This window comes from Taeniopygia guttata, chromosome 25 (genome assembly GCF_048771995.1).
Source record: "Taeniopygia guttata chromosome 25, bTaeGut7.mat, whole genome shotgun sequence".
Lineage (NCBI taxonomy): Eukaryota > Metazoa > Chordata > Aves > Passeriformes > Estrildidae > Taeniopygia > Taeniopygia guttata.
In genome coordinates, this window is record NC_133050.1 from 1,989,299 (window position 1) to 2,008,661 (window position 19,363).

Below are 19,363 nucleotides of genomic sequence, written 5' to 3' on the forward strand. Positions count from 1 at the left end.
TAGTGTTTGTGATGTCCACATCCTCAGTCACTGCCATGTCAGCCTTTGCCCTCTGGTCATTCCTTGCAACCTCAGAGTCTCCTGAAGGTTCCGCTGGATCTGGGCTGTTGTCGGTATTTGTGATGCCCTGAGTCTCTCCATTGTTGGTGTTTGTGATGACCACAACCTCAGGCATGAGAAGAGCCTTTGTCTGGGTTTCAGTCACTGAGGTGTCAGAGTTCTCTGAGCACTCAGGCGAATCTGGGCTGACATCAGGCTCAGCCTGGAGCTCGGTCAGCCCCGAGTCAGGCTCGGCCGGGCCCTCAGCTGCTGCGCTGCCGGTCTTCCTGCGGCGAATGCGCGGGAACTTCCAGAACGTCTGTAGGAGAACAAAGGAAATGAAAGCCAGGGGTGTTCCATGGAGTGCTCCAGGCATGGTGCTGGGCTGAGCAGTGACAGCAGGCCCAGCCCAGGTGGGGATGGCTGCAGGCACCTTCAGCGTTTTGCGGAAGCGGCCACGGGCGGGTTTCTTCTCTTCTGTGTGGTCCAGGGCTGCATCTGGCAAAGAGCGAGCGCAGCCCGAGCTGAGGGGCTGCAGGAGAGGCCGGAGAACACAGCCCAGCCCTGCGCTCCCCAGGCAGGGACAGCCCCAGGATGCCCCAGGGGATGGAGCACGGCCACTGCGGGGTGTCTGCCCAGGCCCTCTTCCCTCCTGTCCATGGGCACATCCCCAGGGGATGGGATGGGATGGGATGGGATGGGATGGGATGGGATGGGATGGGATGGGATGGGATGGGATGGGATGGGATGGGATGGGATGGGATGGGATGGTGGGGTGGGGCTAAGCTGGCTGCAGGCATCAGCCCTGTGGCCCAGCTCTGCCACTCACCGTCCTCCGGTGGCTGGAACTGCTCCGGGTTTTCACGCTGTTGTGGTGGAGCAGCTTCATGGCTTTTCTTTTTTTTCCCCCTGAACACTCTGAACAAGCCGAGAAGTCTGCCCGCCATGCCAGAGTCTGGTATCGAGGGCACCGGAAAGAGTGATGGCTTGGGAAAGCTCCAAGTGAACAAGTCCTCAAGGGCACCTACAAAAGAGAAGCCTCGGGAAGGCCACGGGCTGCCAAGTCCTGTGGTCTTGCCACGAGGTCACCTGTAGGAATAATGCCTCGGAAAAGCTCCGGGTCAGGCACGAATGAGCGCGCTGTGCGGGGGCTCCTCACGGCACCGCTCTGTCCCGTCCTGTCCGGTCGCCTGCTCTGAGCAGAGTGGCGTGCTCTGGTTAGTGCCAGCTCCTATGTCAGCACGTGTCACAAAGGCCATCCTGTCCCGTTCTATGCCATAGTGACCACGCTGCACCATGTCACAAAGGGGCCTTGCACACACTGCCACCTGCCCTGGGGCCACCCCCTGCCCAGCCAAAGTGGCCCAGGTTGGAAGGAATCCCTGGCCCCAAGTGTCTGAGACAGCCCGACAGGATCTTTAGGAACGGCTCAGACCATCAGCAAACGCTGCCCGGCTCTGTGGGCTCAGGGCAGCAGAAGGAGCTCCCAGGGCTGCCGACACAGCTGCGCTGGGAAGGGCACAGAACCTTCCATGGAAGCTGCCACAGCCTCCTCGGGACGCATCCCAGCCCGTGGCCACCCTAAACCCGCGGGTGTGGCACACACAAGGAACTGTGGGCCAGGGCACGAATGCTGCTCTGAGCCCTGGGGCCCGGGGAGCGCTGACACCAGCAGCTGTGGCAGAGTCCCCACCCAGGCAGACCTGCCACCCCCCGAGCCCTGACAGGGCTGGTGCCCGTCTCCTGCCCCAGAGACCTGTGCCCCTGGGGGGCTTCTGTGCCAGAGGGAGCCAAACCCACGTGCACTGGGGGCTGTGCTCCTTCCTGCAGGGGCTGTTGGCAGGAGCACCTGGAGCAACTGCTGGCAACACTTGGTGTCTGTCAGATGATGTTGCTCTTCCCTAGAATTAATTTTTTCCATAGGAGGGATTAGCAGCAACACAAAAGCTCCAGTATCTAGTGAAATTCACAGGACAGAGACACAGTCACATCTCATTGGACTTTTCTGTGCATTTTTAAAGCATTCTGGAATAAAAAACCAGCCAAGTGGAAAGTTTAATGCAGCAGTTTGTGTGTCTAGTTGAATCCAGCAGCTAATACCTGGTGCATTGGGAAAGTGCAGAGGACAGGAATACCGCTCAGAGGAAAAGAAGGTGTTCTGTGTCTCCGAGTGTGGTGCAAGCACCCTAAAGGAGCAGCCAAGGGAAGTGCTGCAAGCAGACCTGCTGTTCTTGTGCACGTTCCATTGCTGTTTCTGTGGGGTCCAGAGCCACCGCGGCAGCAGTGCCTCCGCAGCCCTGCTCCAGGAGACCTGGCCACCCTCCCCATGGTGGCAGCAGCTCTGCGGGCCCAGAGCTCTGTGTCGGGGGGCCTCGGTCACAGCACCTGGCCTGGGCAGCCGCGAGGGCCCGGGCTGGCCGCCAGCCCTGCCTCTGCCCCCTGCCCCTTATTGGCAGCAGCCAGACAACAGCGCCTGCAGGGCTCCCCGTGCAGGTGCTGGCACCAAACACTGGCGCTGGCTCTGGAGGGGGCAGAGGGCCGGCTGCTGCCCGGGGAGCCGCGGTGCCGCCCCGCAGCCCCACCAGGCCACGGCTCCATCGGCCCTGGCAGGAGCCTGGAGCCTGGAGAAGAGCCCGTGCGGCCTCTGGGAAGGGAGCAGCGTGTGCAGCATGGGCTGGTGCCCCTGGGTGCAGCACCGGCCATGGACTGACTCCAGAATTCAGACCTTACAGAACATGGTTTCACAGTTACGTTCACACAACAATAGATCTCTACAGCTTCAGGCAATCACACAGCAGGTTTCTGTTGCCACATGGCAGGGTGCTAGACATGCTGCAGCCTCCTTCAAAGTGTCACCTTCAGAAGCTACTCTGAGTAAGGCCACAAGAACAGCCATTTCAAGTCCACACACACACATAGCCCAGCAGAGGAAAGACAGAAAGGGTCTATTTATGATGTATTCCAGCAAAGGTTTATTGCATCCACCAGGCTGAAGGGATCAGGGACAAAGACCTGGCCATGTGCTCTGCACAAGGTTAAGCAGGGGTCAGTGGCCAATGGTCTGAGGGCACGGGGGCAGCACAAAGGGCAGGGCAAAGGGCATTGGCCTACAGGGAAGACGGGGCCAGCCACCAGGGATACCACGACCAAGGACCAATGAGGAAACAGGGAAAGGAAAAACTGCAAGAATTTGGGACACGGGGAAAGGAACGGGGGTGGATCCTGGTGTTGCAAGGCTCCATGGCAGAAGTCTTCTCTTTAAGCCTAGGTGGAGACTATTGTATATTCTTCCAAGGCAAGGCCCTTGGGATTTCCCGGAAGGGTTGAAAGCATTCCACAGGTTTTATATAGGAAGGGAGTGAACAAAAAGCACAATTTTCACATCCAAGGCAGACAAATGATATGGGAAAAATAATTTCCAGAAAGGAACCTTATCTCAAGAATTTATGATGCAGCTAACTGCCATGTGAATCAGTGAAAGCCTGGCTCCTTTACTTTTCAGCAGGAAATATTTCCACATGAAAACAGATACCACTGCTATTGTTAGTGCTGGAGACCCCAGGATGATGTCATGCACAGCATACAGTACAGTTGGGTGATGAAATGCAGGGAGAAAAGAGCAGCAACCTCTCTGAATGTATCATAAGGATATAAGGCCTGCAGAGAGTATCCAAAGAGGGGAATGAAGATGATGAGGGGCCAGGAGAGGAAGCTGTATGAGGAACAGCTGAGGTCAATTGGCTTGTTCAGCTTGAAGAAGAGGAAGAGGTCTCAGCATGGCTGGCAGCTCTGTCCCAAAGGACAGCTCCAATCTCTGCTCTCTGTGACAGGGACAGCACCTGAGGGAGCGGCTGGAGCTGTGTCAGGGCAGGGTAAGGTGGAATTTTAGGAAAAGGTTCTTCTCCCAGATGGTGCTGGGGCACTGACCAGACTCCCCCAGGGAATGGGCAAAGCCCCAGGCTGACAGAGCCCAAGGAACATTTGAACAATGCTCTCAGGGATGCATAGGATAGGATTGTTGGGGTGTCTGTGCAGGGCCAGGGGTTGGACTCCATGATCCTTGCAGGTCCTTTCCTCTGGTGAGTCTGTGATTCCATGATTCCAAGACACTGGGAAGGAAGGTTGATACAATGCTTTGCCATGTAAATAAATTCTATATGTAGTGCCTTCAGTTGGCTATGCTCTCAGTTATACAAAAAAAAAAAAAAAAAAAAGTGACAGAATTCAGCTGCTATTTTAGACAGAAAGCACCACCTGACCATATCAAGCACTGCTCTATTTAAAGGTTCCAACAATCTCTTTTCCATTTCCAGCTGCAAAGATCAGCAAACACATTGGAAAAGTCAAATGAATTCCAACATTCCCAGAATACAAATTTTCATGACTGAAACCAAGGAAGGAATGCCCACAAAGCCTTAGAAACAGTTCCTAGATGAATTTATGTCTCTCCCATGCAGGGCTGTAATAGCTGAGCTTCTGCACTGCTGAAAGGTTCCGGGTAGAGGGGGAACAAGTCCACAGTGTTCCTTTACAGTCTGAAATAGGGATGCAGGGTTGGACCAAAGGCTTTCCTTGGGGGGATGATGCTGAAATGCACTGCATTCTGGCACACCAGCATTCCAGACCCCAGCAGGTCTGACAGCCCGTGCAAGGAACAAGCAAGATCCAGCTACTACAGGGCAGAACAGGAAGGGAGATTGATTCATTCAGACATGCAATTAGTGCTTGAAGGAAAGCCACGCACAGGTCCCTCCAAGTGAAATGGAAAAGCAAAGGGATTTTGGCAACAGCAGCAGAACTCTTGGAAATAGGAGTGATTTGCAACAGCAGCTTAACAAGGACTAATTGCTGCCACTGGACCTTAGGGCAGATGAGAAGAGTTTGGGCAGGAATCATGTCAGGAGATAAGCAGTCATCTCCAGTTTCACCACAACCTTGCAACAAGGAGAAAGGACTGTTTGATCAACAAAAATAAAAATTGCAAGAAAATCCTGCTGACTCCTGCTGAGACATTGATACTCTGGTGCCTCTGTTACCATCTGCTTGGGGGTTGCTGCCAGCTCCGAGCAATTATTCTTCATTAATTGGTACCTGTGTGAGCAACAGAAAGAATTGGAGAGTAGAACTCCCAGCCCACCTCAGGGCTTTGCTTTCATCCTCTCAATTCATCAGCTCGGGTGATTGGATGCCTTGTCCAGGGGACGGTGTCCCTGCCCATGGCAGAGGGTGAAACTGGATGAGCTTTAAGGCCCCTTCCAGCCCAAACCATTCTGGGATTCTAGGATTCTTCTGAAGGCACTGTCATCCATCATGAGAGGTCCCTTTCCACAAGCTCCATCATAAACTACCCTCCCTTGTCCCAGGCTGCCCCACTGTATCTAATTACAACCTGTTTTCCAGCCACACTGCAGCTCCCTTTGATCTGTGCTGGCATTGTTTTAGCAGCACTGGACTAAATGGCCTCCAGAGTTCCACTATTTTACAGCCTATTTTTTAGGCAACTTGAAGTCCAGCACATCCCAGAAGCAGCCCAGGAACTGGTGATCCTTGTAGATTTTATTAGGTGGTTGCAAGTCATTCATGACTAAATGGAACTTAGGTCAAGTGAATATCCAGTTCTCCCAGGAAAAGAGTGAGCTGACTGGGGAATGTTTGGCACAGGTTTAAGGTCTTTTGGACAAAACCGCTCTGTGGAAGAAAGAGCCAGGCCGTAATGTCCGGGCTGATCAAGTTGTTCCAGATTATCCCATTCAACAGTTACACTTCTTAACCTTCTGTCTCTAAAGGTGACAGTGTTCTCTGCATCAATATTCTGTCTGCCTCTCACATCCCACTGTGGGACCCAAACCAATTCTTTCTTGAAACAGGAGGCAAATGGACACAAGGCTGATGACCGGACACTCAAACTGGACCTGAGGCTTTGGGTCAGCTCCTCACACTGCAGCTTATTGCACAGGACACAGGAAGGCTACAGCAATCCAGCCTAATGCCCCACTTTGATAGTGGAAAAATAAACCTTACTCCTGCCCTCACTTCTGTCTTTTCTATTTGGATTGCCTGCTCTTCAGAGTTAAAAGACACCAAGGGCAAAGGATCCAGCACAGCAGCTCCTCATTTTCTAGATGCCCTCCAACACAAAGACAACTAAAATAACCTTGGGTTAGTCACAGTTATTCAGAGGCAAGCGAGCAAAACAAGGTGTTTTAAACAGTGCCAAAAATTGATAGAAACCCCAGATGGAAAACTGTACTTTTCATAAAGAAAAACACAATTGAGGAAGAGAATTTGTGTCTCCTTTCTTCCCCAGTATCAGACACTATGAATATAACCATCAACAATTAATACTAGCTCTTCTTTCAAAGACACACCAATTTAACACCAACACAAATGCTGGTAACTTGATTTCAAGGCAGACAATGGATTTAAAGTGGGCTTACCCTGCTCCAGTAGCTGCTCTTGAATTTCAGCTCCACTCATTTAATTTTACTGGAAATCTCTTTCAGAAAGCCCTTCAAATCAGAGAGCTTAAAAAAAAAAAAAAAAAAAAAAGGAGGAGGTTATTTTTGTAAAGTCCATCTAGCTGAAGGAATGCAATGCTAATGAGCAATGAAAGTAACAAGTAATTGCCTCTGCAAGTATTACACCAAATGCAAGAGTGCTTGAGAGGACAGTCCCAAGTACAGTGTTCATCAGGGCAATTAATGCAGCGAGTCCTGATGCCTCTATTTCAGAGAGTTAACCAGCAGTTACCAGAAGAGAGAAGCAAGAGATGGGTATTTCTTTTCAGGAGAGAATTAAGGTTAGCAGATCTCCTTTCAGTTTCAAGAAAAGCATCACTAGCCACAGACTCACTCACCACTTCCCTTTCAGTCTGGAAGCAAGCTATTATTTTGCAATCTAAATTATTTGACAGTAACAAAAAAAAAAGTACTCTGAAGTATATGTGGGTCTTTTCACCTGAGCTTCTGGAAAAGTCTTTGCTTCATACCAAAGCCACTTCTCACTTCAGAGGCCAAACAGATAATTCAGTCAAGCCTCAGAAAATACCCACTGTGAACACACATACCCATTTCAACATCACAGTCATAAAAAGATTATTTGCATGGCAATTCTCATAATGTGCTCTCTGGTAGATGGGTAGCCTTATCTTGCTTAATTACACCAGGCCAACACCACCAGAAGCTAAACTTGACAGACACCTTTGCGATGGGGACATGTCAAGTGTGTGACATCCCTTCTTCCCACTGGCATTTCATGGACCTGTTATACAGCTGAATGTTGCAGTTTAAGATGTAAATTACTTCGTTTTATTCCATCCCACAAGGAATATTGAGAAACACTCCTCCAGTGCTAAGCAAGTGTCTTTGTTTCATTTTCCTGCATCATATAAAGCTCTTGTGGCTTGGAAGGGACCTCACAGCTCATTGTTGGCTGCTCCAACCCCATCCAGCCTGCCTTTTGATACTTCCAGGGATCCAGGGGCAGCCACAGCTTCTCTGGGTACCCTGTGCCAGGGTGGGCCCAAACTCACAGCCAAGAATTTTTTCCCATTATCCCATCTAATCCTACTCTCAGTTCAAAACCATTCCCTTCTGTCCTAATCACTACACGCCCTACACACTCCTATCTGTGGAATCAAAAGAGCACGGTAAAAAAGCTCAATTAAAATGGGGCCCTGGTGACAGTGACACAGACTGCACACGACTCTGGGAGGCTCATTTTCCTTGCCATGGCACACCCCCTGCTTTACCAGAGAGAATCACATTCCCCAGAGCAATCTGGGACAGAAGTACCTTTGCATCCAGTTGTCTGAATCGGTGCACCATCCTAGAAGCAGAAGGAGAACACGGAGCAATGGGGTCAGTCTGGATACCAAGGAAAACTTGGCTAATTACCACACCCCCACTCCCTCCAGTGCTCCATCCTCCCAGGGAGGCAGGGCTGCATGTGACTGGCATAATTTTTAGTACAAGTAAATTAACTAACATGCAAATTACTATTAGTAGGATGCTATTACATTTTCCTTCTCAAGACATTTTTGCTTCCAGTACCAAGGAAATGTTTTTGGTATTTGTTCGGCTTCTTATGCAATGCTGCTTGTCTCTGGGTAGTCTTAACCTGAACACTTATTTGTGGACAGCAATGTTCATGCCCACAGATATGGAAGGGTCTGTTTTTTCTTGTCCATTCCTATCAGCTCTCTCTGATTAAGGGAAATATTCAAGCTGCCAGAAGTTAGCAAAGTTAAGCAATCATACAGAGCAGGTTTAGTTCTCTAGCAGTGTTCTGGTTTCTTGCTTTCTTTCGGTTTTTGTTGTTTTTTTTCCTCTTATACTGTTACTCTTAAAACGGTGAGACAGATCCCATAGATAATGTTTCCATGAGCTGGCAGTCAAAGAAATATCCAAGCATAAGTCTCCAAAGTTTCAAATACCGTGATTCTAAAGATCATCTTCCCCGCCTCAGAAGTCTCCACAACTCATGCTACTAATTACACATCTCCATTTGGATTACTGCTGTGGGAATGTCTGAGATTCCAGGTCTAACAGTAAACATTCTCTGCTAAATGTAAAATCATAGAATTATTTGGGTTGGAAAAGATTGAGTCCAACCAATTCCACCCCTAACTCATGTCCCCAAGTGCCATATCCACATGGCTTTTAAATCCCCACGCCAAGATGGGGGTGCCACCACTGCCTTGGGCATTCTGTTTCAGGGCTGGACAACCCTTTCTATAAAGAACTTTTTCCAGCCATCCTGTGGTGGCTTTTACCATTGTGAGCACATGGCGCTTGCCTTGGCGTGTCTGGGGCAGTGTGATGTAGTCAATCTGCCAGGCCTCCCCATACTTGTACTTGGACCACCGCCCACCATACCAGAGGGGCTTCACTCGCTTGGCCTCCTTGATCACAGTACACGCTTCACAGTCATGGATCACCTGAGAAATACTGTCCATGGTTAGATCCACCCCTTGGTCTTGTGCCCACTTACAGGTGCCATCTCTGCCCTGATGGCCTGAGATATCACTGGCCCATTGTGCTCGTAGCAACAGCCACTGTTTGAGGCTTACAGTCTGGTTTAGCTCCTAGCTTAGGCTCACAGTCTGGTTTAGCTGCTGGCTTTGAGCTTGGGCTGTTGGCTGCAGCCTGAGTGACTGGGATAGCTGCTGATTTATCTCCCTGCCCCCCTTCCTCTGTCTGCTGCCCTACAGTATCTAGCAGGGTGCGATAAGCATATGCCAGGGCCCAGAACACTGCAATGATCTTTTTCTCCTTAGACTTACCATGGCATTTCTCTTTCAGGTACTCTGCCACCTCAGCTGGATTCTGAATTTGTTCACATGGGAAGTCCCAGGCTATAGGGTCAGAAAATTCCTTTAAGATTTGGCCCATATGCTCCCATTTCTTTCTTGAACTCCCTCACATCTCCTGAGTTAAGAGGTACCTCCACATAACCTATTCCCGGAATTTCGGCTGGTTGTCCCTGCTGACCAGCACTGGGGTTAGGGATTATTCCCAAAGCTACTTCCCTTAATAGATACAGAGCTTGCCCTTCCCTTTCTCTTTCCCCCCTTGTTAGACTACGAGTAACGTGGTGATTTTTCTCAGGGACCGGCTCTGGGATTTTTATCTCTTAGTTATCAAAATCTCCCCCTTGATCCAAATCGGGGTAGACTGCGGGTGGTGCTGGTGGGGGTGGAGGAGGGGGAGGTACGTATGGTAGAGGGGGTGCAGTTGGAACTTCCTCAGGCTTTTTATTTTTCTTTTTCCCTCCCTGGGTGCTTAAGGCAAAAAGTTTTGCTCTTGTTTCCCCCACTATCCAGAGAGCAGCATACTTGCTCTCTTCCATATCAAAAGGTTCTTTAGAGTTTACATAAATGTTTAATGCCTGGTAAATCCAGTCCTCAAAGCTTCCAAACACTGGCCAAAATAAATTATCACTACGGATTTGTTTCCCTCCCCATACTTTTATACAATAATGTATCATTTTTGCCTTATCCTTCCCTTTTCTTGAAGGATATTCATCCCAAGATTTTATCATTAGACCTAACGGACTGTCAGGGGGTATCTGGGGAAGCTTCAGCGGGGTCCCCCTCCCCATGGAAGCAGAGGGCTTGCTTTTCCTCTCTCCCATCTTCCAGGACACCTTAACGCAAACACACACTCGCGGCCCCCTGTTTGTGGCCCAGCCCCTCTCGGGGTCTGGAAACTGCACTACTTAGAGGTCCGCACTTGCCTCGTCCTAAAAGGATGTCTCATGTGTTATGTCCTGGGATCCCAACCCCAACCGAGCGGATCCCCACTTTTAGACTCATGCTGTCCTGTGTCTTCGCCTGGGCTTCATGCACAAAGATTACGGGGTTACCTTTTGCTTAATACCAAATTTAGGTTCGTCAGTAAGGGTCCGGGAATGCAAAGCCTGCACCAGGGCTGCTGCAGAGGCAGCAGGACACCTCCCTGATTAGGAATTCCCACCCGGTCGCCCTTATCCAAGTCACGGCACCAAACTTGTTATGGACAAATTCAATTGTGGAGGCTAATTATAGATAAATCAATTAACAAGAATTTATTAAGCAAGCAGTATTAAGCAAAAGAACAACGCTGGGCGGCCGGGGAGTCTCTGCTCTGCCACGGCGCACCTTCCCCCTTTGACCTTTTTGTTTTTATAGTCCCTTTTCTTTTCCAGTTGATGTATTTTCTGTCGATGCACTCTGCGCCGGTGCAATTGGGTGCTAGGGGGTCTTTTTTCTGCCCTTGGTGGTCATAGGAATGAAGGCTCCTCATCTTCCTTGCAGATTGTCCTTGGCCTAAAAGTTAACTTGTATATAATTAGTTACACAGTCTGCTATGCTACTTGCATCTGCACAATTCTTAAGCAGAATACTTGCTGTTTCCCCACCTTTCTCTTTCACCTCACACATCTTGAGATTCCCTACTCAGTTCAAATTCTTATCTCTTTCAATGCTCGTTTTGATGAGCAAAGACCTTTTTATTTATTATACTCTGGACATCTTAGCCCTCAGTCTAGAGGAGCTGTAGACTATATAGAGGAAGTTTACTAGATTAAATACGAGGAAAGTGGTCTCTTTAACATTCAGGGGAAACTGAACCTTTTCAAAAAGAGACTTAACAGATTCAAAGGAGAAGAAGGAAAGGAAAGGCTGGAAAGATTCATCCCTTGTTTTTCATCTAATAAACTGTGTGTAATTTCTAATAAACCCCCAAAACATGCTACTGGAACTGGGACATAGGGTAGGATGGAGAAACTATAAACCAAATATATCTTGAACAGACTTCAGTACTTTTGTAAACTCCCTATAAATTATTATTACTGAGCCTAGCACAATAGCTATTCAAACCCATGCCCCTCTACTGGAAAAGCTATGGATTAGAACAATAGTGGAGCTGTTTTCAGATAAGAAAATAATCCTAGTGCCTAGAGAGTTATTACAACTTCAAAAAAGCCTTGGGACTAGAAATACATGAAGGCCCCCACCCCAAGAGACATTACCACTTCAAGTAACATCGTTACTGACTGCTTTGTGCCACTACAGAGTAAGCACAACCAAAATGCAATCATTACAGGTTTTTCTTCTTTCTTGGGCCTCACATTGGGTGCCAAAAATGGTTAGTTTAGGGTAAAATTAGTGTTTTTTTTAGAAAGTAGATTTAATTGGCCCATCCCCCAACCGGTATGGGAAAAAATACTTATTTGGAGAGAAGTGACAATAAGAGAAGGAGTTAACAAGAATGCAACTTCTTTATTGCTGAAGTTCAATACTAAATTCTGTAATCTTAGACTAACTAATCCTATGTTTTTAACAAATAATCATCTACTCAATCCTAACTTGAAGAATCCTAAAAGCTTAATCTTCTTTTAAAATAAAACAGCCCGAGTTCATAGATGTTTCCTTGCTGAAGTAGACAGCTGGTGCCAGGACTCCACTTGCTGCTTGCCAAATTCAGATACTCATTGCTGAATGTGGGACAGCTTTTTGTGGAGGTACTGGCATCTGCTCCTCATCTCAGAGTAGCTGGGGCTACCCTAGGAAGGAGAAATCAAAAGAAAATTAGGGCATGTCAACATTTATGCAGAGTTTAGAATTTCATGACCTTTTCTTTAAAATAGCCTTGAGGCAGACTCAGAGGTTACCAAGCCAGGCCAGTCTGGTTTTATTCGTGTAAAAAAATAAAATTACTCTCAGTTTGACTTTGGAGGTATTTTTCTCTGTGAGCCACCATCCTTCTGGGAAATTTGCAAACTGAGCCTGTTGTATTACAGACCCAAGAACAAACTCTAGACAAGTCTGAAACCACAACAACAACAACAACCCAAAGCACAGCAGCTCCTAAAGAGGGCAAGACTCATTAATGCTTAAAGCCACTGAAGGGAGTCAAGCCTTCTTCAATCCCTTCTCCCTCAAATCAACAGGTGTGAGGTTTATCAAGCTCATGATACAAATCCAAGATGAAGTGGCAATGAGAATAATAGATGCCACATCCAAACACTGTCACACCAAAGCTTCTGCTCCTCTGGGCCTGAAGATCGGTTCTCTTTGCAATGACAAAATCTCATTCCACATGGGAATAAACACTTCAAACCATCCTGAGATAAATATTTACAAGGAATAAATCTTTAACAAGTTAAAATTCAGTGCAAGGACAGACAACAACATATGCCAGGGATGCATCCCAGGCCAGATGCACCTGACTGGTGTGCAGGATAAGTTTGAAAATAAAACTACAGATGCCTGTCAACATTTTGGGAGGTTCCCGAGAAGCAGTAGCTTCGACTACTGGCCTCTGCCCAGTGACATTTGCTAGCAAGAGCCCGAGCACAGGCCTCACTGCACTGCTCCCCTGCAGGGCCAGGCTTGCCCTCAGCCTTCCACAGAGCATCCCTGGCTGCACCCAGTGGGGCCCAGGGCCCTGCCTGCTCCAAAGGCCACAGCTGCCCCAGAGCCCCAGAGCTGCAGGAGGCCTGACTGCCCTTGCCAACACCACTGCTCTGAGACAAGCTGGGAGCAATTTCCAGTGTTTTATACCACACACACACACACACATTTCTCCCTCCCCTCCTGCACTGCAAATACGATGAGGGGATGCAGCAGCACTGCTGCAGCTGAGCCTGTGCAGCTGCACTGCAGGAAGGGAGGGCCCATCCGGGCCTAACCCACCTCGGTGTTCATCTCAGCACTTCTCCCCACCTGGCCCATCTCCTCCTTTAGCTTTCTACCTCCTTAGCTGACATTTACTATTAAAGAATGTCTGTACTATTGACTCTGGAATATGGTCTTTCTTGCACCTTAATTCATGCAGAGGCTTCTCTTAATCATCAAATCTTTACTCCATCGTTATCCACACTGGAGTTAGGAAAAGCTGCACATTGGTACCTTCATGGAGATCCAAGGGACACTACTGCTTCAGCCTCCCGAATTCTCTTCACATCTTTTTTGACATGGTAGTCTTCAACACACGAGTGCTGTCATGGTAGAACTCAGAAATTTGTGTCTTTCTTGAACCTAAAGGGTGCAGGGGAAATGGAGCCGACATTTGCAGACAGGTAGGAAGTAGAACGGGATGTCACAGCCAGCACCCAGGAAGAAGAGTGGCCACCAGGTTCTGCCTGGAGGTAACTGAGCTACTGCTCAATCCTCCACTTCTTGCTCATCGCAGGACTGGTCAAGCCAGAAGCACAAGGCCGTTTCTACAACAATAACAAAACAGTTCATTAATCTCTGACCCAGATCAGGTTTTGCTCCCATTGTAAAAAAGCAGGATTTGTGAACTGGCAAAGGTTGAAAACACATGTTTTTTAAATAAAAATAGCTGTCAAACATGGAGGACCTCCAGGTAAATATCTGCTCTATTGCATTCCTAGTTTCTCATCTTAGGACTTAGCCAGTCCTTCTCCAAGTCTACTGCTAAAAGGCTTTGGGAAGTAGACACTCCCTTCAGCAGCTCCAGCAAAGCCTCCCCAAAGGGGAGGTCCAGTGAGTTTTATCTGGGTCCCAATTTCTGCTCGCACACACCAGGAACAGACTCAGCTTTTGCTGTCAAACATCCACATGATTTACTGAAGAGGCACCTGGCTGTTTTAGAGTTTTATGTGTTAAAAACGAGACTAGTGCTTCCCTCTTAGAATCCAGGAGTACAGGGTGTGATGGTCGGTTGTGAATTCTCATCAGGATGAACAAAGACAGCAGCCACATGTCAGGAAACTCTTGTGCTTTTGGGAGCAGCTGTCGTAAATCCAGCAAGCTACCTGCTGTGCAGACTCAAAAGCTGCTGGCTAACAAGCCCTTGAATTTGTACAAGAGAGTGTCACAAGTGGTTACCAACAAGCCCTCACTGTTGCTCAGTGCCCTTCAATCATCTCTCAGCTCCTCCCAAGGACCTTCTCACAGCTGCTGACTCACAAGCCACAACACAGAGCCACAAGCTCCCCACAGCCACAGCAACTTCCAAACTGAGGATGGAGTAAAACAGGACAGCCGTGTGTGCCCAGGCAGAGTGAGGGAGGGGAGAAACAGAGGCAGAGCAGGGACTGAGGAAATATCACCATTCTGTAGCTCCTGTGTTGGTGCAGCCACGTGGATAGTGCAGAGCTGGAGTCAGCAATGAGAGTGACAGAGAGACAGAGGGACAAGAGAGAGAGAGGGCCCCATCTGCCCCACCCTGCTGCAGCCTCTTATGTACAGGAGATTTTTCCTGCAGAGCCAGCCCTTTGAGGCCTCCTCCAGGGAATGAGTTGAGGGTGGGGACTGAGCTCAAGTCTTCAGGCAGAGCAGAAATTTGGCTCAGGACAGTGCTGCTCCACCCCTGCAGGATCCTCTCTTCTCATCACAGCCTTCCTGTCACAGCACTTGCAATGTCTGAGGCAAACCATGCTTAGGCCTGGTCCTGCACATTCACATCACACCTTTTATACCACCAGCAAGTCTGCTGAAACTTTAATACAGTGTACAGAATGTTAAAAATGCACAAAATACCTGAACAGGTCTTGCTGGAGCATCTCTCTCAGAAGGCCCTGGAGATGTTGCTTGGCTGCTGCTGGTGGGGTTCTGAGATGGAGCTGCTTTTCTGTAAGGATGGTCCAATATTTCAAGTTACAAGGCCTAAATGTAGACTGCCATAGTCCTTTCCTTGCAGACCTTCAGTGCCAGGACTCCAGGAAAGAGCATGAAGCTGAGTTGAGGGAGCTTTAGGCAGGATATCAGGAAAACATTCATGCCCCAGAGGGTGCTTGAGCACTGCAACAGGCTCCCCAGGCCAGTGGTCACTGCAGCAAGGCTTCAGGAAGTGTTTGGATAGCACTCTTGGGCACCTGGTGTGATTCTTGTGGTGTCCTGTGCAGGGCCAGGATCCTGGCAGGTCCCTGCTGCCTCAGCATATTCTAAGAACCTAGGCTTCATTTCCCAGGGCTTTCTTCTGAAAAGGCTCTTTTCCTTCCCCAAAAGACTGAACTTACCTAGAAAGTATTAACTTCAAATTCGCTCTCTCGGTTTTGCTGTAGCCAGGCCAATCAGTCTGAAGGGCTGGAAACAGATGTTCCTTCAGACTGAAGGAATTATCCTTTGCATTCACGTCAGCAACCTACAGGCAGACATTTCGGAAAACAAATGTTCATTACGCCCATATATGCAAACTACAGAAACCTAAATGGGCTACTTGAGTTGGGATGGCAAAATGTGGCTCTCATTATATCGGGAATGTCTTCAGGGTGAAAAATCCCTGCCACTGCCCTGGGCAAACACAGCAACAAACCTCACAGGTTCAGGGAATCAGTTCCTTAAAGTGACTGTAGGATCAACTGAAAGTGAATCCATGTTGAATTTGAGTCCTTTGACTAGGTTCCAAAATGCTTTTTCCTAGCTAAAGAGGAACTAGTCCTATTGGATATATTAATGTTTGCATTATTCAGCAAAAGCCTCTGTGGATGGGGAATATTTAAAAAGGAAGGAAGGATCTACTGCATCTTTCAATGGGTGTGCGTTATGAAAGCCTATGAGAAAGTCATCCTAGTGGAACTTAACTCGAAGGAGTATTGGAAAAGTCTCTAATTTAAACAGGCATGGAAGTAGAAAAATTATGAACGGCAGAATAGCATGATGGAAGAAGTGCTGGCACAAGCTCCACGATCTCACCTCCTGAAGGATTTTTCCAAGGGAATCCTTGTCCTTTTGCCTGACTCCATCTCTCTGCAGCCGAGCAAGTAACTCTGGCTCCTTGTAATCCCTCAGAGCAAGTAAATGAATCACCCTGTCCCTGTAGGGTCGGCCGTAAACAGCAGCGCAACCGCTCCAGTCAATGTCTGCAAGTCTCACAGACATCATCCTCTTCTTCTCAGGCACAGGACCTGAATTGCTTTGCTGGGCTCCTCTGACCACTGCTTTTGCTCCTAAAGAGAGGGAAAACCAGAAACAAATAGTTCAAATGGGAGGTTTGGAGAAGGCAAGGAAGCTGATTCAAAAGGATGTACCAAGACTTTTGAGCCTCTATTTGTCCGTCATTTACAGATCTCCAAGCATCCAAAGAGTAAAGCATTAAAAAGAAACAGTCATTAAAAGCTGGTAAAGGAGTGATGCTGGATGGGAAGTTTTTAGGAAAAAATATTTTTATGCATTTTACTTTTATATGATTTCCCCAGTTTGTAAGCTCAAGCATTCAGCTATCTCTAGAATGACACTAAGTGCACCCTCAGCAAGTGCATCCTCTAGAATGGATTAGGTGCACCCTCAGCAAGTTTGCCAAAACCAGAGGCATGGGATGCCATCTGGAAGGACCAAGAAGTAGGGCCTTTGGAACCTCATCAGATTCAACAAGGCCAAGTGCAAAGGGCTGCATCTTTGGGTTTCGGACATTCCCTGACACCAAGACAGGCTTGGGGATGAAGGTGGGGAGGACTTGGAGGTGCCGGTGGATGGGAGGCTAGATATGACTAAAAAACCATACGGATATCCAGTAAAAAATTAAATGGAAGCATATCTAAAAGTGGTCCATCAGTTTAATACCCTTTGCACTTGGATTGTGTGACTCCTTTTCTGCTTGGGTGCTGCACTCTTTGCTCATCTCTTTGGCTTTGCTCATGGCAAGCATTGTATCGAAACCCAAAGGATGGGATTTTTTCACCCTGTCTAACTCTGTTTCCTCACCTTTGGAGCTGGGAATCTTCCGCTGCACCCTGACAGGCGCTGGGATTCCAGATGGAGTCCGAATTTTATCTTTCTCTTGGAGCTGACAGGTGGAGGTGGAAATGGAGCTGACACTTGGAGCCAGGTTCAAAGTTGAGCAGGATGTGGAAGGCAGGTCCAAGGAAGAAGGAGAGTGGCCACCAGCTGCTGACTGGATACCATGGGGCTCTTGGTCAATCCTCTGCTTCTTGGTCATCACAGGATGGATAAAGGCAGAAGCCAGAGGCCGTTTCTGCAAAGATGATGCCAATTAGGTTTGCTTTGAAAAAGCAGCATTTCTGACCTGGCAATGGTTGAACGCACACCTTTCTTACCTAAAACGGCCTGTCATACAAGGAGGTGCTGCAGCTCAATATGTTCTCTATTTCATTCCTACTTTCTCACCTGAGTATTCAGCAAGTCCTCCTCCAGCTCTGTAGCTAAATGGCTTTGGGAAAAAGACATTCCCTTCAGCACCTCTATCAAAGGCTTCCCCAAAATGAGGAGCTCAGGTTGGTTTTATCTTGCTCCCTATTTCTGCTTAGACACACCAGGAACACACTCTACTCTTGCTGTCACACAGCCACACCATTCACTAAAGTGGCCCCAAGAAGCCACTGGTGCGGTGCTGATCACAGCGTGTCCAGTGCAGAGATGATAACAACAGAGAGAAGCCCCAGTCTGGCTGCAGGTCTCATTCCTGCTGCTCTCCAGAGGAAACCCTGGATCACAGCCTCTTCCCTACCAAGCACACACTGCTCCCACCATCAGCAGCTCAGAGCAGGACTGCCAGACACAGCTCTGTGCCAGCCTGCTGACAGAAGTGCTGTAGGCACAGAGGTAGGACATAAGAGGATGCTGGGCCCTGCAGCACTTCCTGCTCTGGCTGGGAAAAGAGCTAGGGAAAACCAGGGCTGTTTAAAGAGAATTCTTTAAGGTATAGAAAAGATACCTTTCAAGCAGGGTTTTCCAAGATTCTTTCAAAACTTTTTCCTTGCCCCCTTGTATTGGCCATCTCTTGATTTTAAGCCTGACAAGTCCAAGGTATTCCCTAATGATTCCAAGTCCCCTCCTCACACATGGGATAGCCTGAATCAAAATGGGAGCCTAAATGCTGCTTAGGACAGAAAAACAAGTTTCCTAGAAACGCCTCAGTACTGGAATTTGTCCTTATGCTAGACTTCCCTAAGATTTCTCTTCAAACATGATTTAGGTACTAGAGCTGCCATATCATCAAGAACCCTGCACAGACACAGCTAGGAACCAAAACCACGTCTACATCTTGTCCTTAGCAGAGTTTCCTATCCACCATGACAAACAAATCACGGGTGCAAGCTTGTTGCAGGCTTTGACATTGTAACCATCTTGAAAAGTATACAGGAATCCCATTAGAAGTACACACTTCAGGTTTCTATGATGTACAGACACTAGTGCTTCATACCACAGCTTGGACACCAAGAGCAAGTGGGATAAAACCTCATATATGGTAGAGAATGTTTAAAAATTCACAAAATACCTGAGCAGTTCTCGGTGGAGTATTTCTTTCAGAAGGTCCCAGAGACAGTGACTGGCTGGTGCTGGTGGCATTTGGAGATGGAGCTGTTTTTCTGTAAGGATGGTCCAGCATTTCAGGTTACAAGGCAAAAATATCAACAGTCCTTGTTCTTTCCTCACAGCAAAAACAGACCTTCATTTCCCAGAGGGTTTTTTTGAAATGGTTGTTGTCCTGGCTGAACTTACTGAAAAAGGGTCACCTCCAATGTCTTTCTATCTCTTTCACTGTAGCCAGGCCAATCAACATGAATGTCTTTGAAGAAATGTTCCTTCAGACTGAAAGAATTCTCATTTGCATCCAGGTTGGCTACCTAGGGGCAGACATTTAAAACATCAATATTCATTGCACCTAAAGGCAGACTACAGATGTAAAACTGGTAGTACAGAGCTAAAGCAAAGCTGAAAAGAAAATCATGCACCAGTTTTCCAGGACTTTTGTTTGATGTGAAGAACAAAGCAGCTGTCATGTAAGAGGCAACAATATTAAACAGGTGTGGTCCATTTGGGCTGTAGAAATTTGGATGTAAGTAAATGCCAAACTGCTGCAAGCATGGAGGAAATGGAGGCTATGAAAATCTCTCCCTGCACCAGGGATCC